Raw genomic sequence first — 18,260 nt, forward strand, 5'->3', positions numbered from 1 at the left:
TATAAATACCTTGTTGTATGTAATGATTTTTTAGTTGTTTCTTTTTAAAAGTTAAAGAGAAATTAGAACTAAAAGATATAAGAAAGGCATGTATGCTCACTTAGGTTTAATTCATGGTTTTAAAATGTTTAAAACTTGGATCACATAGACTTGAGATCACGGTTCTAATATGATTAGCAACCCTAAGCCTTTAATATGTTTTTTCATCGGTTTAATAGGATTAAATTGACTAATAAAAGGTTAGAGTATAACAAATCTATCTATAAGGGATCTTTTGTCTATGGCGGGTTCTGTCTAGGCTGGGGTATTTAAGTTGACTGAAACGTAACACCTCTACTTGGGAACTTACCTGGAAAGGTGAATTAGATAGATTTGATGCATGCATGCAAGTTAAGGTTAGTCCATTAAAGTGTTTAAATGTGACTACTCGAACTTGTTCATATTTCATAGACAAACATTGTTATGAGCAGAGTTTAAAAAGATGACTTAGACTAAAATCAGTAGCCGGATTATCTAGGTTAATGAACCCCTAGATAGAACATTTAGTGGGAGGTACTTAGTGCATTAGATGCTTCACTTAAACCTTTCACGTTTCTCCTAAATAGTCCATACCGTGAGATCTACCTTCGGCTTTGAGGCACCTTTGGCGTGTCCCACTAACAGATGGTATTTGGGTAGGTCAATATCAAGGTGGATGGAGAGAGTATTCATAGTAAGTGGGAGCAGGAAATGGGATAGCATATTCCTCGGTCTCCCTCGTTGGATTGAATAAAGTTACTGCGCATCGCCTCGAGGCACCCTGAGAGTGTCCCCCCTAAAGGATGGCTGTTTTGGGCATTTCTTTATTTGATCTCTTATAAGAGGATAAGATAACTTAGTCTCTTGTCCTAATCTGCTTCTTTTCTATAGTGGGCTCATTAGGACGGGACTCTGGCACCAAAAACGAGGGGTCACACTTACACGGAATTGTTAAAGATTAACAGTTATGGACTAAAAAATTGTGGCTGTTAGGTACAGTTCCAAGAGTTGGTTCTGTCTAATGGTTGAGAATGTCTCAACCCAGCAAAGGGGCATCTAAGAATGTCTCACCGGGGCATCATTGCAAAATATAAGTTTTTCACTTAGGGTACTTGAAACTATTTTGCAAAACTAATTGGTTAGATGTGGTTTAGTAAAATCTAATAAAGTTTTGTTCGTTTTTTCATCAACAACCTTTTCAAAATGGCAACAGCCACATTAGCTTTGCTTAGCGCCGAAAAATTAACTGGCGACAATTTTTCGACATAAAAACGCATGATCATGACGATCCTAATCATCGAGGATCTCATTTTCACTCTTACGAAGGTCTGTCCTCCTATTCCAGCTCTAAATGCCGCTCGAAATGTTCGAGAGGCTTACGAGTGATGGACACGGGTGAATGAGAAGGCCCGAGCCTACATCTTGGCAAGTCTTTTTGAAGTTTTGGCCAAGAAACATGAGCCTATAGTCTCAACGCGTGAGATCATGGAGTCCTTGTGGGGCTGTTTGGACAACCGTCTGAACAGCTTATGCATGAGGCTCTTAAATATATATTCAACTCCAAAATGGAAGAAGAAAGCTCTGTTCGTGAACATGTGTTTAACTTGATAGTCCACTTTAATGTGGTCGAGTTGAATGGGTCTACCATCGATGAGGGCAGCCAGGTTAGCATAATCCTGCATTCATTGTTGGAGAGCTTCCTACACTTTGTTAGTATTGTGATTCTTAACAAAGTGAAATATAAACGTACAACTCTCCTCAACCAGTTGCAGACCTACCAATCTTTACTGAAAATTAAGGAGAGAAAGAAGAGTGAGGCAAATGTTGCTTCAACCTCCAGGACGTTCCATAGAGGTTCGACCTCAGGAATGAAGTTTGCACCTTCTACTTCTAACTATACAAAGGGGAAGAAAAAGAAGGGTGGTAAGGGAAAAGAGAAGGCGCCTGTTAACTCACCGCCTATTGCCCCAAGGAGGCGTCCAACGGTTGAAAAGGGAAAGTGTTTCCACTACAATCAGGATGGACACTGAAAGGGGAATTGTCCTTGCTATCCGAAAGAGAGGAAGGTCGTCAAGGCTAAAGCCAAGACAGATAAAGGTAAATATGATTTATTTGTATTTGAAACTTGTTTAGTGGAGAATGATGATTCTGCTTGGATAATTGATTCGGGCATCTCTAACCATGTTTGTTCTTCTTTTCAAGGGATTAGATCCTAGAGATAGTTGGAAGATGGTGAGATGATGATGCGAGTAGACACTGGGCACGTCGTCTCAACTGTGGTAGTGGGAGGGCTCTAGTAAGCTTTACAGAATAGGTTTCTAGTTTTGAATGATGTATATATTGTTCCCAAATTCAAAAGGAACCTCATTTCTATAAAGGGTTTGTTGCAATATAAATACACTATTTCATTCAACGTGGATAAAGCATTTATTCATAGTGTTATTATTTGTACAGCAAATCTGAAATCTAATTTATATGTGCTAAGCCATTAGCCATTAATTCCCTCCATAACACAGAATTGTTTAAAACTATCGTAGCTCAAACAAAACGTCGATGTATTTCTCCAAAAGAAAATGCCCATCTTTGGCATCTTCGTTTAGGGCACATCAATCTCAATAGAATTGAGAGATTGGTATAGAATGGACTTATAAGTGAGTTAGAAGAAAATTCTTTATCAGTGTGTGAGTCTTGCCTTGAAGGTAAGATGGCTAAACGACCTTTTACTGGAAAAAGTTATAGAGCCAAAGAGCCTCTTAAGTTAGTACATTCTTACCTTTATGGTCCTATGAATGTGCGAGCCCAAGGTGGCTATGAATATTTTATCAGTTTTACTAATGATTACTCTAGGTACGAGTATGTTTATTTTATGCAACGGAAGTCTGAATCTTTTGAAAAGTTCAAAGAGTTCAATGCTAAAGTTGAAAACGCATTGGATAGACGGATTAAAACACTTCAATCGGATCGAGGTGGAGAGTTTTTGGACTTGACATTCCAGGCCTATTTGATGAACATGGAATCGTTTTCCAACTCTCAGCATCAGTGCCAGGTACATCTCAGCAAAATGGTATAGCGGAGAGAAGAAATAGAACCTTGTTGGATATGGTTCGTTCGATGATGAGTTACACTTCCTTATGGGACTCGTTTTGGGGTTTCGCAGTAGAGACTGCGATATATATACTCAACTGTGTTCCCTCCAAGAGTGAGGCGAGAACACCTCTATAGTTGTGGAACGGGCGTAAAGCTAGTTTACGTCACTTCTGCATTTGGGTTTTCCCTGCGCATGTGCTTGAGGCTAATCCCAAGAAGTTGGAACCACGATCGAGGTTATGCCTCTTTGTAGGCTACCCCAAAGGTACACGAGGGGGTTTTTTTATGATCCAATGGATAATAGGGTGTTTGTTTCAATGAACGCTACTTTCCTAGAGTAAGATCGTATAAGGGAGCATAGTCCACGAAGTAAAGTCGTGTTGCGTGAGCTTTCCAATGAAACTACTGAAATTTCAACAAGAGTTGTTGAAGAGCCTGCTATATCAGCAAGCGTTGTTGATGGGAGTTCATCTAGTAGGTCGGTTCCACCTCAAGAGTTGAGGGAACCTCGACGTAGTGGAAGGGTTTCGAACCCGCTCGTTCGCTATTTGGGTTTCACGAAAATCCTTGCTATGATAGTAGATGGTGACTTTAAGGATCCGTTGTCTTATCAGAAGGCAATAGAGGATGTTGACCAGGATGAATGGGTCAAGGCCATGGATTTCGAGATGGAGTCGATGTACTTCAACTCAGTTTGAGATCTTGTAGATCAGACTGATGGGGTAAGACCTATAGGTTGTAAATGGATCGACAAGTGCAAACGAGGTGCTGATGGAAAGGTAAAAACCTTTAAGGCTCCACTTATGGAAAAGGGTTATACCCAGGTAGAGGGGGTCGACTATGAGGAGACTTTCTTGCTTGTTGCCATGTTAAAGTCGATTCACATCCTCTTGTCCATTGCAGCTTATTTTAACTATGAGATCTGGAAAATGGACATCAAGACGACCTTTCTGAATGAAAATCTTGAGGAGATCATTTACATGGTGCAACCCGAGGGATTCATAGTCCAAAGTCAAAAGCAAACGATTTACAAGTTGAATTGGACCATTTACGAGCTGAAACAAGCGTCTTGATCTTGGAACATACAGTTTAACACTGCAATCGAGTCGTATGGCTTTGACCAAAACATTGATGAACCTTGTGTCTACAAGAAGATCATCAACGCGTCAGTAGTCTTCTTAATATTGTATGTAGACGATATACTACTCATTGGGAATGATGTAGGTCTACTAACTGTAGTTATGGCTAGTGACCCAGTTCCAAAAGAAAGATCTAGGAGAGGCTCAGTTTGTTTGGGTATACAGACCTTTCGAGATCGTCAGAACAAAATGCTAGCACTGTCTCAGACATCGTACATTAACAAGATGTTGCTCAAGTACTTGATGAAGGACTCCAAGAGGGGCCTACTGCCGTTCAGGTGTAGAGTCACTTGATCTAAGGACATGTGTCCTAAGTAACACCTCAATAGGTTTAGAAGATGAGACGAGTCCTATATGTTTCTATCATTGGCAGTTTGATGTACGTGATGCTCTGTACTCATCCAGATATCTGCTACGCTGTGGGAATAGTCAATAGGTATCAGTCTGACCCAGGCCAGGGTCGCTGGACCGCAGTGAAGAACATCCTTAAGTATCTTTAGAGAACGAGGGACTACATGCTCGTGTATGGATCTAGGGATTTGATTCTTACTCGATACATGGATTCTAACTTTTAGACTAATAAGGACTCTCGCAAGTCCACATCAGGGTCATTCTTTACTCTTAACGGAGGAGCTGTAGTGTGGCAAAGCACTAAGCAAGGGTGCATCGCCGATTCTACTATGGAGGCGGAGTACATGGCGGCTTGTGAAGCTGCTAAGGAGGTCGTCTGGCTCAAGAAGTTCTTGACAGAACTAGAAGTTGTTCCAGATATGTCTAGGCCCATTACCCTATATTGTGATAATAGTGGGGCAGTGGCGAACTCCAAAGAGCCGAAGAGTCACAGGTGCGGAAAACAAATAGAGTGGAAGTATAATCTGATCTGCGAGATAGTGCATCAAGGAGACGTGATCATCAAGAAGATCGCTTTGGAGCATAATGTTGCTGACCCATTTATGAAGGCTCTCACGGCTACAGTGTTTGAGAGTCACCTATGGAGCATGGGTCTACAGGATCGCCTGCAGCTGGACTACGGCAAGTGAGAGATTTTCTTGTAATGGGCTTTTATGCCCTAGTTTATTGTTTTGTACTAATTTTATGTACACTCCACTTCGCTTTAGGATAAGTGGAATATTATTGGGGTTGATGCCCTAAAGTTTCATGTCCTATAGTTTGTAAACTGTTTGTACGAACTCTTATGTTGTATAATATTTGATATTTACTTCACATCATCATTCTGCTCAATTGTATGTTTTATTTACCTTACCAATAAACATAAAATCTCTGGTTATCTATATGTAACTTAAGCATGTATGTGGTGACATACGAGTGGATCATATCTTGAGTGATAACCAAAATGGTCTGTAGCATATGGATATAGGAGGGAAACGTTATCCTGGTAACGCTACGGATGTGGCCCGCTTTGTGGAATTGTCACAAGTGTTGTGACTTGTCACAGATGGTCTGATCCTAATCATTCATGTAGGGGACATGTGAGCGGGGGCGTTCTATACAAAGAGTTTGTATAAGACTTGACCACGAAGCGTTAACGTCTCGTTATATAACACCGTTCATGATAGAGACTTCACTTCACTAGGATGATTATAGGTAAGATACCTCAATCCTGAGTTAGTTGGGAACTCCTACCATTAAGAGTGGTCCTTTGATTTGTATGGGTGCGAAGGGATTTTTCTAATTTGGGAGCTGTGAACTCAGTTACACAAGATGGAATTCACTCCTTCCCCAAAGCAGAAGCAAGTAGATAGATAGCTCCCTTAAAGGCTGATTCCAGGGCTTGAACGATGTGGCGTCACACACCTTCTCTTGGCTCGAGAGGTGTTCACAAATAGTTGGACTATGTTGTATTGTTCATTAGAGGAATCAATGCTACTTAAGGAGTGAGATGTAACTACAAGGACAAAAAGGTAAATTGGCCCAATTGTACTTAAGAGCATCTATGAAGGATCATCGTTCTCATGATTTGTTATATCCGATGGACACAGTAATATATCCGTGGTAAGAAGAGTTCAGTTGTTGGTCTTCAATGGAATGCCTGATAGTTAACAGATAGTGGATCTCGTGGCTAAAAAGTTCAATCAGTTATTCACATACCGTTGGAGCTTCGAGCCACAGGTCCATTAGGTCCCCTGGGTAGCTTGGATAAAGTCGAGAATCAGTGTTTCGGTCAATTTGAAATGTTCAAATTGACAAGAAGGAATTCAATTATATATGATATAACTGAACTGGTTAATTATATATGATATAATTGGCTAAATGTATAAGATACATTATTATAGAGAAAATTAGATATAAATATGATTTATATCAAGTGGAGGAGAAATTACTATAGTAGATATGTGATATCAAACTATTGGATAAGAATATAATATGAGTAAATTCATTAATTATTAAAGTAGTTAATTATGAGATAATTGAACGTATTATTCTCCTCAATCGTGCATTAGTGGGAGCAGCCGCATTCGGTTATGGTAACCGACGAATAAAATAAAAATTGGTTTCATTTTGCAAAAAGGTTAAAAAATTCGCAATCGTTGTGAAAACGTAAATGATTGCCTAGCTTGAGAGCCTATACAATAGTAGCTCATTGTCAATCGAACACCACCGCCTAAACGATCGCACGCCTATCCCTAAACAATCGCTTAGCTTTCCTAAACGATCGCATAGCGTGCCGCGTTTTCTAAACGATCGTCTATCTTTTATTAAACAATTGCTTAGTAAAACCTACACGATCGTGTAGCTTCATCTAAACAATAAGCATCCTTACTATACGATAACTCTTTCTCTCCCACTTACTTATTGTCTACACGATTTTTCTTTTCTCCAACCTCTACCAAACTCACCAAAAACCACACTTTGGATTCTCACTCCGAGAATACCAAGGGCTCCAACTGATGGTATTGTCCGCACTGTTTACTTGTTCGTGCTTGTTCGAGTTACTGCCGTTCATATAGAAGATCGTGCTGTCGCAGCTGACTGTTTTGCTCGGTGATAGTCTGTGTAGAGTTATTCCGCTGCTTTGAGTTCGACGTTTGAAGAGAGTCTTCAATTGGTATGAAAACTCTTTCTCTTGTGCTTATTGTTCGAAGCATGCTGCTAATTAGTGTTAATTTGCATAACCATCTGTTAGAATGTGTATGTTGTTGGTCACAATGAAAACGGAAAGATCCGAATGCACTCATGGATGCTCTTCGTACAGAGTTCCTTCACTTCTATATAAAAGCGTCAAAGTCATTTGAATAATAGAGAAAAATTGGTGTCTTCTAGATTGTTGATGCCCAAGCCACCTTCGTTTTTAGGATTTGTAACAACAGACTATCTGATAAGGTCAAAGCTATTGTTAGAAATTAATAATCTAGATACATTATGGATAACACATTCCTAGATACATTTCTAATTTCAAGATACATGCATTTCTAGATACATGTAATTGTTCAAGTACATGAATGGTATGTATATATGTACTTAATTTATTTTGTGTCTTTTAGGAAGTGTCTATTGAGTACTATATAAAGAGTTTCATTTTCCTCATTGTATGCAAGAGAAAAGAATCAATGTCAATAGAAGAAAATTGAAGTTTGGAAAGAAACCAAGTTTCAAGAGAACAATATTCTTCTCTTGTGCGTTCCTGAGTTTTGTAAGAGAACAAGTTTCTTCTCTTAAAAGTAGTGGAGCTCAATATTCTTCTCTTGTGTGTTCTTGAGTTTTGTAAGAGAACAAGTTTCTTCTCTTAAAAGTAGTGAGATTTAGAGTGAATATAGAGTGGGCTCGTCAATGCTTTCAATAAAGTGGTAACAGAGCAAAAGGATTGAAAGATGTCATCTAACATGTTGCAACCTCAACTTCCTCACTTTGAGGGAAAAACTGTAAACGGTGGAGCCAACAAATGAAGGTTCTTTATGGATCTCAAGATCTTTGGGATATTGTTGACAGAGGATATTCGGAGCCAGAAAGTGAGGTGGTCTTTCACCACAACAACTCGATGAGTTAAGAGATACTAGAAAAAATGATAAAAAGGCATTATTTTCCATTTACCAAGCTATGGATGAAAATATTTTTGAAAGAATATCAGGAGTCTCTACTACTAAAGCAGCATGGGATGTATTGTAGAATTTGTACGAAGGAGAAGAAAAGGTAAAATTGGTCCAATTGCAAACACTTCAAGCTGAATTTGATACCATTTGAATTAAAGATGCTGAAACTATTGAATAATTTTTCAACCATGTTCTCTTAATTTTTAATCAATTAAGATCAAATGGAGAAACAATCGAAGATCAAAGGGTAGTTGAAAAGATCCTTAGAAGCATGACTAGAAGATATGAGCATATTATTGTAGCAATTAAAGAATCCAAAGATTTATCAACTCTCTCCATCAATAGCTTAATGGGATATCTTCAATCTCATGAGCTTAGATTGAAGTTGTTTGATTCTACTCCTTCAGAAGAAGCTTTTCATATGCAATCCTCCTCTAGAGGAAGACCTGGTGGAAGAAGAGGTGGACGTTGCGGTAGAGGCAATGGACGATCCAACATCATAACAAATTCTGAGTCAGAGAGCAAAGACAATTAATCTTCTTCAAATAGAGGAAGGGGAAAAAGATCAAATAGAGGAAGAGGCATAAGTGGTGGTCCTAGAGATTTTTCTCATATACAATGTTTCAATTGTAGACGTTATGGACATTTTCAAGCAGACTGTTGGTCTAAGGCTAATTCTAATCAAGCAGAAACCACTCTAATGCATGAGCAAGAAGATAATGATCAAGGTCTTCTCTTCCTCACATTCAACATCTAAAAAACAAGCAGTGAGGAAATACGGTATCTTGATAGTGGTTGCAGTAACCACATGACAGGAAAAAAGGATATTTTTGTATCTTTAGATGAATCTCATCAAAATGTAGTGAAGACTGGTGACAACAAGAAGCTTGAGGTCAAAGGAAAAGGAGATATTCTTGTCAAGACAAAAAAGGGAGCAAAAAGAATTACTGATGTGTATTATGTTTTAGGTCTTAAACACAATCTTTTAAGTGTTGGGCAACTTCTCTTAAGTGGACATGATGTTATCTTTACAGATAATATATGTGAGATTAAAACCAAGAATGGAGGTCTCATAACGAAGGTACGCATGAATGAGAAGCTTCTTTTTTTTAAGACTTTAGTAAATGATTTTTCATGGTTGTGGCATTGTCGATTCGGGTACCTGAGTTTTGACACTTTGTCTCACATGTGTCAACAACATATGGTGAGAGGAATGCCAAATATTAAAAAGGAAGATCAACTTTGTGAAGCATGTGTTTTCGAAAAGCATCATCGAAATTCATTTCCGACTGGAGGTTGTTAGAGAGCATCAAAACCTCTCGAGCTTATCCATGCAAACTTATGTGGACCCATGAGAACCACTACACATGGAGGTAACCGTTATTTTCTCACATTTATTGATGACTACAATCAGAAAACGTGGATTTATCTACTAAAAGAAAAGAGCTCTACTTTCGAATGTTTCAAGACATTCAAAGCAACGGTGGAAAATGAAAGTAACTTGAAATTGAAAGCATTTTGTTTGGCTCGTGGAGGATAATATATAGTCTTTATAGATTTCTTGAAGAAAAATGGAATCAAGCATCAGAAGACTGTTCGAAGATCTCCTCAACAAAACGGAGTTGCAGAGAGGAAAAACAGAATAATAATGGAACTTGCAAGAAGTATGTTGAAGGCCAAGAAGCTTCCAGATCAATTTTGGGTAGATGCAGTAACTTGTACTGTTTATCTCCTAAATTGAGCTTCAACTAAAAGTGTGCAAGGTATTACTTCTCAAGAAGCATGGAGCGAATTGAAACCAACTGTTAGTCACCTAAGAGTGTTTGGGTGTATTGCTTACTCTCATATTTCAGATGAGAAAAAAGGTAAGCTAGATGATAAATCAGAAAAAATGCATTTTTGTTGTGTACAGTGAGAAACTCCAAGGCTTACAGATTATACAACCCTGTAAGTAAGAAAGTTATTATTAGTCGAGATGTCAAGTTCGATGAAGCAAAATTCTGGCAATGGGATGCATCAAATAAAGACCCGAATTCATTACTTGTTGACCTGAATGGAAAAGAAGATGCTTGAGACTTGGAGCTTGAAGAGACTCAACCACTAACTTCACCTTTTTCATCACACTCCACAAGTGATGAAGAAACTACTCAAGGAAGAAGAAATATTCAAGAGATCTATAATAATTCAAGAAGAACAAGATGATGAACATGCCAATTTTGCTTTATTTGTAGATGTTGTTCCTATATACTTTGAAGAAGCAATTCAAGATGAGAAATGGAAAAATACAATGGATCAAGAGATTGATGCAATCAGAAGAAATGAGACACGGGAGTTAGTCAAGTTACCAGAGAATAGAAAAGCTCTTAGAATCAAATGGATCTATAAAACAAAACTGAAGCAAAATGGTGAAGTGCAGAAATACTAGGCCAGAATCGTAGTAAAAGGTTACAAACAAAAGTTTGGTGTGGATTATGAAGAAGTTTTTACACCAATAACTCGATTGGAGACTATTTGTTTGATGTTAGCCCTTGCAGCACAAAATATTTGGAAAGTTCATCAAATGGATGTCAAGTCAGCATTTCTAAATGGGTATTTAGAGGACGAAATTTATATTGAGCAACCCCCTTGTTATGTCAAAATTGGAGAAGAAAATAAGGTGTGTCGATTGAAGAAAGCATTGTATGGGCTAAAGAAAGCACCAAGAGCCTAGTACAAACGTATCGATGATTTTTTTTTTTTTTTTTTGAAGGATGGCTTCAGAAGATGTCCATATGAACATGCTCTCTACACCAAAGAAGTGAAAATGGTAATTTCTTGATAATTTGTCTATATATTGATGATTTAATCTTTACGGAAAATTCAAACATGATTATTGACGAGTTCAAATAGAGTAAAAAGAAAAAATTTGAGATGACTGATATGGGTTTACTTCATTACTTTCTTGGTATTGAAGTTAAACAAGATGATAATGAGATTGCAATTTTTCAAAAGAAGTATGCAAAAGATTTGTTGATAAAGTTCAAAATGGAGAATGCTTATCCTCCTAGTACTCCTATGGAACTGAATTTAATGTTAAACAAGCATGATGATAGTGAAGCTTTTGATGCCACCATCTATAGAAGTCTTGTTGGAAGTTTAACGTATTTAACTACAACTAGACCTGATCTTATGTTCTTAGTAAGTTTATTGAGTAAATTTATGGCATTACTAAAGAGAAGTCATTGGGAAGCTGGAAAAAGAGTTCTTAGATATATTTTTGGAACTGTTGTCATAGAATCCAATATAAAAGGAATGTGGATAACATTCTTGGTGGCTACAGTGATAGTGATTGGGGAGGAAATATTGATGATTTCAAAAGTATTTCTGGGTCTATATTTAATATTGGTTCTGGAGCAGTTTCGTGGGCATCAAAGAAGCAGGATTTTGTAGCATTGTCAATAACGAAAGCTGAATACATTTCTTTGTCTACAGCTAGTTGTCAAGCACTTTGGCTTAGAAAGGTACAACATGAATTGAAGTGTCCTCAAGAGAAAGGGACCGTCATGTTCTGTGACAACAAATCATCTATTTCACTTTCGAAGAATCCAATTTTTCCTGGAAGAAGCAAACACATACAGATCAAGTATCATTTCATCAAAGAATTGATCAAAGATGGAGATATATATATCAAGTATTGCAAGACACAAGATCAAGTTGCAGATATATTCACAAAAACATTAAAGACAGACTTATTCTTGAAAATGAAAGAAAAACTCGGAGTCAGAGAAGTCTAGCTTAAGGGGGCATGTTAGAAATTAATAAGCTAGATACATTATGGTAACACATTCCTAGATACATTTCTAATTTCAAGATACATGCATTTCTAGATACATGTAATTTTTTAAGTACATGAATGGTATGTATACATGTACTTCATTTATGTTGTGTCTTTTAGGAAGTGTCTCTTGAGTACTATATAAAGAGTTCATTTCCCTCATTGTATGCAAGAGAAAAGAATCAAAATCAATAGAAGCAAATTGAAGTTTGAAAAGAAACTAAGTTTCAAGAGAATAATATTCTTCTCTTGTGCGTTCTTGAGTTTTGTAAGCGAACAAGTTTCTTCTCTTAAAAGTTGTGAGATTTAGAGTGAATATAGAGTGGGCTCGTCAACGTTTTCAACGGCTATAACCAACATTTTTATCCTTCAAACGGAAATTTCTCTAGTGTTTCTCAATGCTTTTGGATACAAATTTGGGCACTTTGAAAACATAGAGGATATACGTATAGCAAAAGTAGATTGTATAAGAGTGAATTTTCCTCCTGTGGATAGATAAAAGAATTTCCAATTGTTGGGTTTCTTATAGATTTTCTCATGTATCTTCTCCCAAAAGGAAGAGGATTGCAGTTTGCCACCAGAGGTGCACCCAGGTATGTAATGGAAAAGAAGTGATGTTGCATACTCCAGTAAAGTTCAACTTCCTCAGAACGTTATCTATTCACGTTAAGGGCTGATATGGTTGCTTTTCTCAAATTAATGTTGAGTCCGGAGGCAAGCTTAAAGGATTTGATGATGTTCTTGATATTCTCCTAATAAACATCGTTATCTTCTATGAAAACAAGGATGTCATCAGCAAATAAACTGTGTGAGGTGATAGCTACCAGATGGATAAACACCCTTGATCTGTTCTTGGTTTTCTAGCTCGTGTAGTAACCTGCTAACATAATCCATAGCAAGCATGAAAATGAAGGAAGTTAAAGGGTCACCTTGTTTGAAGCCTTTGTTATGTTTTATGTGCCCGCAAGTTTCTCATTCATAAGGATAGAGTATTGTACACTGGAAATGCAAGCTTTTATCCAATTCCTCCACTTGAGAGGAAAGCCCTTCAGATGAAGCATAAAATCAATGAACTTCCAAGAAATTTAATTTTGTCGAAGGCTTTCTCGATATCAAGTTTGATAACAAAGTCTCTTGTGTTCTTGGTTCTCTAAAAGTCAATAGCTTCATTTGCCATTAAAATTACATCCGTAATTTGTCTCCCTGAACAAAAGCAAATTGATTTTTAGATATTTTGTAAGGAAGAGTTTGCTTAAGTCGTGCTGCTTGAGTTTTTGCAATGCCATTGTATAGAGAGGTTGAGAGGATAATAGGTTTGAAGTCAGTTGCTTTAAAGCATCTATCTTTCTTAGCAATGAGGGAAATATAAGTATCGTTGACATTGTTCACCTTACAGTTTTGACAAAAATTTTGGAACACATCCATTATGTTTGGTTTAAATGTGTTCCATGATTTTCTTAAAAAATTTCCATAGTGAATCCATCTGGCCCAGGAGCCTTGTTGTTGCCAATTGACCTAAGTGCAGATTGAATCTCGTGTTTTGTGAAAGGGGAGCATATTCTCTCTTAGAGAGCCAAACTGATGGGCTCCCAACTCAGATTGTCTATCCACCAAAGCTCCTTTTCAGTGTAAGTATAAATGTTTTTGAAGTGTTTTATGAAAACTTCTTCAATAGAGTCATTGGTGGAACAACTGTGCCCATTATCATCAATAATTTCGTAAATATAGTTGTGTCTTTGTCTATTTGTGCAAACTTTGTTGACAAAAAGTAACAAACATAGTGTTTTATATCTTTAAGCACAATATCTAGCCTCTTTAAAAGCCTCAAGATCACCAATGATTTGGTTACTTAATTTCGCTCAAGTCAATCTTTTCAATTTCATTGATCTATGCCTTTTTTTCTTCTTCTGTCACTATTTTCTGTCTATTCTGCCACGCCTTGATGTTTTGAGAGAGTTTCTTCAAACGTCTTATGAAAGAATAACTCGGTAACCGGATTGATTTGTATTGAGCCACCATTTATTATCGTTTCTGTTGAAGCTCCCAATCTCAGGATTAATATTGTTGAGACGAAAAGGACATTGACCTCAATTTAGTTGAGTTGTTTCAAGAACAATAGGGAGGTGATCAGAAGTGATTCTAGTAAGTAACCTGGAGTAGTGAGCTATGAATCTATCTCCCCAATACGTGGTATATAAGAACCGATTAAGTCATGACAGAAGAACTTGAGTGCGAAGGTTTGAACAAGTAAATATGCCATTAGATGGAGGAGGGTCGATACGGCCAAACTTGTTGATAATAGAGTTGAATTTTATCATACTACGTTTGACTGGATTGGTAACAGATGTTTCATTTATCCATAACAAATGGAGAGAAAAGGTATGTGAAAATACTTTCTTATTACTTTCACTTATCGTATTTACATACTTCAAGTTCTTTTTATAGAAGAACTTGTTAGTTTGCTTGACTAACTAACAGCTGGAAAATACAAACAAACTCAAACAGAATCTTAACTGTTATAACAAATAAATTGTCATAACAGAATATAACAAATAAATTGTTGTAACTAATAAACAGAATGTAACTGTTTTACTATTGATACTCCCCCTCAAGTTGGACGATGAATGTCAATGATGCCCAACTTGGATACTAGTTTAGACAAAACAAATGTAAGCAATGCTTTAGTGAACATGTCTGCGAGTTGTTGACTAGATTGGATAGGGAGAACCTTAACGAACCCATCAACTATCTTGTCCCAAACAAAATGACAATCAATTTCTATGTGTTTTGTCCTCTCATGAAACATTGGATTAGAGGCAATGGCAACAACAGCTTGATTGTCACAGAATACAGCAGTGGGCATTAGGATCTTAACCTGAAGATCTTTGAGGAGTTAAGAGATCCACATTAATTCACTAGTAACTGAGGCTAGTGCCCTGTACTCCGCTTCTGCAGAAGATCTAGAAACGGTGGCTTGTTTCTTTGATTTCCATGGTATGATAGATGCCCCTAGAAATATGCAAAAACCAGTAATGGATCTTCTAGTATCAGGACATGATCTCCAATCAGCATCCACAAAGGCTTTTAAATGAAAGGAAGTGATAGGGCTTATTAAAATGCCTTGTCCAAGAGACTGTTTTAGGTACCTGAGTAAGTGATGAGCGGCATTGAAGTGAGCTTTAGTGAGGCTATGGATGAATTAGCTTAGCCGATGAATAGCAAAGCATATGTCTGGCCGAGATATTTGAAGATATATAAGCCTGCCAATCAATATCCTATAACATGTGATGTCATCTGCCTTTAGAAACTCTCCTTCATTCTTTGATAGTTTCAAATTGGGATCCATAGGAGTTGTAGCTAGTTTAGCTTCAAGAAATCCAGTATCCTCAAGTATTTGGAGGCAATATTTTCTTTGGGAAATCATGATCTCTTGTTGAGATCTGGATAATTCTAATCCCAGAAAATATTTTGCATGGCCTAAATCCTTGAGTTTGAAATGTCCTTTGAGGACTTCTTTGACTGAGCTGATTATTTGAAGGGATGGTCTGGTTAGTAATATGTCATCTACATATATCAACAATGCTACAAAATCATGTCTATGTCCTCGGGTAAAAAGAGAATAATTAGACTTGGATTGATGAAAGCCATGTGAAGTAGAGCAGCTGTAAACTTGAGAAACCATTGTCTCGAGGCTTGTTTCAGCCCATATATAGATTTGTTAAGTTTGCAGGCTAGTTTCTCACCTTTCCGTGGTACTTGTGAGGTTTGATAACCCAATGGCAAAGACATATGCACTTCTTCAAACAAATCACCATTTAGGAAGGCATTATTGATGTCCATTTGAATGAGTGAACAATTGTAGGATGCAGCAAGGGCGAAGAAGACTTTAACAGTGACAATTTTGGCGACAGGTGAGAAGGTGTCTGACAAATCTATTCCTTCTTGTTGATTGTAGCCTTTTGCTACAAGTCTCGCCTTATATCTGTCAACTGTTCCATCTTGTTTGTACTTGACTTTGTAAACCCATTTACTACCTACGGTATGATGATTCTTTGGTAGAGAGACAATAGTCCATGTATTAGTTCGTTCAATGCCTTCTATTTCCTCTGCCATAGCCTTCTTCCAAATCCGGTGGTTCGCGGCTTGGTGGTAATAGGTGGGTTCATAGATGGAAGTGACATTTAGGATGTATGTCTTATGGTTTTGGTTGTAAGTATTATATGAGAGGTATTTGTGAAGAGGAAAGGGTGATTTTCTGTGGGATGTGAGGTTACAATGAAAGTCTTTTAGGTAGAAGGGTGGATAATGTGCTCTCGATGACCTTCTTGGGGCTGTGGGAATGGTTGTTTGGGTGGTATGATTGGTTTCTTCTGAGGTTTCAATATGAGGTTGTGAATCATCAATACCATGGTTATCCTCATATAAGCGTACTAAGGTATTAACAACAAGATTTTCAGTAATACCTTTGTTTTCAAAGTGATCAAATAGTGGGCTTGGTATGACAAACTGGTCAATAAAATCATGTGAAATGGGCTTGTTGTCTTCTTTGACAGGCTGGAACCTTTCTTCAAAGAATAAGACATCCCTAGAGATAAAAAATGTCATTTTAGTCATATCATATAGCTTATAGCCTTTTATACTTGATGGATATCCCATGCATGGTCTTGCTCTTGGATCGAATTTAGACCTGTTGACTGTTGGTGTAGAAGCATAGGCAAGGCATCCGAATGTCTTTATGAAGCCATAGTCAATAGTTTTGTTAAACAGAACAGCATAGGGAGTGTTGTTGGATAGTAAAACCATAGGTGTTCTGTTGATTAAGTATGCTACAGTGAGGACGCATTCTCCCCAAAAAGTGAGAGGAACATTGGACTGACACATTAGGGCTCTTGCAACATTGAGGAGGTGTTGATGTTTCCTTTCAACTACTAAATTCTGTTGAGGAGTATATGCACAGGAGAACTGATGAGTAGTTCCTTCTTTGGCAAAAAATTCTCTGAAATTTAATTCAGGAGCATTATCAGAACGAAAACTTTTGATTTTCTTTGAGAATTGAGTCTCAACAAGTTTGAAGAAACTGGGAATGACTTGTAGAATGTCACTTTTATTTTTCAAGAGATGTATCCATGTTTACCTTGATTTATCATCAACAATGGTGGCAAAATAAGTGTGACCTGCATGTGTTCGGGTTTTAAAGGGACCCCATATATCACAGTGCACAAGGTCGAAAATATTCTCAGCAACATTATTTAAGGCAGGAAATGAAAGACGCTTCTGTTTAGCTAAAGGAAAAATGTGACAGAATTGTTTACAATTTGAGAAATCAGAAATCTCTATAATCTTTGACAATTCTTTTATTCTACTAATAGAGGGGTGTCCCATACGATTATGTCAAGTAGTTGCAGAAGCTTTACACGAAAACACAACAGATTCAATAGCCAGTCAGCAAATTCAATAGACAAGTCTTTATTCTTTTCATCATTTACTTTGAGTAAATATAGGTCACTGATTAGTTCAGCCCTCCCAATCGTTCTCGAAACTGACTTGTCCTGAATGATACAATTGGTATTACTAAAGGATATAGAATATCTTCCATCCTTAAGTAAAGCACTCACTGATAGCAGGTTGTATTTGAAATCAGGAATGTATAGAACATCCTTCAATATCAACTTTTTTGCTATTAAAATGTCCCCTACATACTCAACCTTCAAACGAGCTTTAGTTGGTAGTATAACTGACATATTTTGAGTGATGTGTAGTTCTTTAAATATAGATTTATCATGACATATATGAGAAGAGGCTCCAGAATCAATGATCCAACAAGAATCGATGAGTGAAGTAGAAAGACATGTACCTACTATATGGGTAGTATCTGTCTTAGGGATCTCATCAATTTGTTGAGTATTCAAGTGTGTTTGTAGCATGTTCAAGAGCTGTGAGTATTGGTCATTATTCAGGCTGGCAAAGAAGGCAGACCGATTGCTCTTAGGAGCTTCTAATGGCTTTTCTTTACTAGTTTGCATAGAGTTCTGCGGCCTTTGTTGATGGACTGAATTGTTATTTGCTAGTCTATGCCCTGGTGGATAACCATGTAGTCTATAACATTTGTCAGAAATATGACCTCAATATCCACAGTTAGTGCATATTGGCCAA

This window comes from Benincasa hispida, chromosome 4 (genome assembly GCF_027475165.1).
Source record: "Benincasa hispida cultivar pf3 chromosome 4, pf3_genome.v1.1, whole genome shotgun sequence".
NCBI classification, from domain to species: Eukaryota; Viridiplantae; Streptophyta; class Magnoliopsida; order Cucurbitales; family Cucurbitaceae; genus Benincasa; species Benincasa hispida.